The 1,509-nt window shown below is 42.7% G+C and overlaps 1 pseudogene; it reads right to left on the reverse strand.

Moving 5' to 3' along the window:
• Positions 1–408: 408 nt before the first annotated feature.
• LOC114037899 lies at positions 409–1,167 on the reverse strand (annotated as a pseudogene).
• Positions 1,168–1,509: the final 342 nt, after the last annotated feature.

The following is a 1,509-nucleotide window of genomic DNA, read 5'->3' on the forward strand; positions in this document are numbered from 1 at the left end:
AGTTGTTAGAGGACAGGAAAAAAAAAAAGACTTCTAAATTCCTTGGATTACAGAAAAAGATCAGCTGGACCTAACTGGACCTAATGTTATTTACTGATCTTGCTGTTTGCCGTGCTCTCACTATCTGACTTTCCCCTCTTATTGACTGCTATTCCCGGAGACAAGCTAGAAAATAGATATTTTTTTAAATAGTTCTCCTAATCATGTGAAAGGCTTTACTTCTTGTGACTTCAAACATAAAAAGGGAGATAAGTTCTGACAAGAATAGGCCTTAGTGAGTTGTCCAGCCCGTGCTCCTCTGTATTCTGAGCTTTTCACACACAAATAAAAAAAAAAATCTTATGACTTCTTTGAGTCCCCAGCAGTGTGCTGGAGATGCCAGTCTTGGTTTAACCACCACTTGAACCTTCAGAAAAGAAATGTCTGTAGCTTCTTTTTGAACACTGGTTCAGATCCTGGGCCATGAGCTCTCCTTCAACATCATCTAGTCCCCACTGATGATCAGCTTTGTTCCTTTCTGCAGGTATGGGCATTGCTGCTCCTGTCATCTTCTTCCGTATCATTTGAGACCGGTCTGCAGCATTGTCTTGGCCCAGAATCAGGGAATAAATGCTTCGCAGTCTAATCCAGGTCAGGGTGCAGAACTCATTCAGGATGCATCAAAAGTGAGCAATTCAATTCCTTGCTGTGGCATGGGTTTAAATCAGAAGGTCAGAAAAAATGGGACCTTGGCTGTCACAAATTCTGAGAAAGTCATGTTGATCCATCCACCAAGAAGAATCATCAGAAGTACATTTGCTGCTTTTCCTTTCATCGTGTTTGTGACCATGTGGAATCCATCATAGGAAATGGAGGGACTATCTTCCTCTTTGCTTTTTGTTTTTGTTTTGTTTTGTTTTTGAAAAATCCATCCTCAGGCTTGTTGAAATAATATTTTGGTGTCAAGAAAGACTGTTTTGGAATGTATTTTCCATTTTCCCTGACAACTCTACTTCGAATTAAAACTTGATTGTTGGACACCTGCTCCTGGGTGAGCTTCTTGTCGCTCTGTGGCAGAATGGACCAGTAGTGGTGGATCATGCCTACAAAAAAGATGACCAAGACAATGAGCAGGACCAACCAGAGGGGGATTTTGTAGTCCAGCAGCAGCTCCTGCTCTGCAATCATGGACAAGGAGGGATGCTTGTGGGGTACTTCAGTAGCTTCTGGGCCTCCTTCTCTGCAAGGACCCTGAGGGTTAGCAGTTCCAATGTTGGTTGTGACTACTTCACCACCTCAGGCTCCTTCTGCCATCGCCATCCTTCCTCCAGCTGGCTCCCCTGCTCTCCCTTCAAAGTCCCTAGGGCCGTGTCCAGTCTGATATTTCAGTTAAGGTTTTGGACATCAAAGTAAGACCATAACTACAGTGGGGAGATTGTAAATCAGAATGATGACATTTAGAAGACACCAAAAATCCTTGTATTCCAACAAGAATATACAATTGAACTTTGCATCTACTTAGCAAGACTT

Source organism: Vombatus ursinus, unplaced genomic scaffold (assembly GCF_900497805.2).
Source record: "Vombatus ursinus unplaced genomic scaffold, bare-nosed wombat genome assembly UNPS02010699.1, whole genome shotgun sequence".
In the NCBI taxonomy this organism is placed as follows: Eukaryota; Metazoa; Chordata; class Mammalia; order Diprotodontia; family Vombatidae; genus Vombatus; species Vombatus ursinus.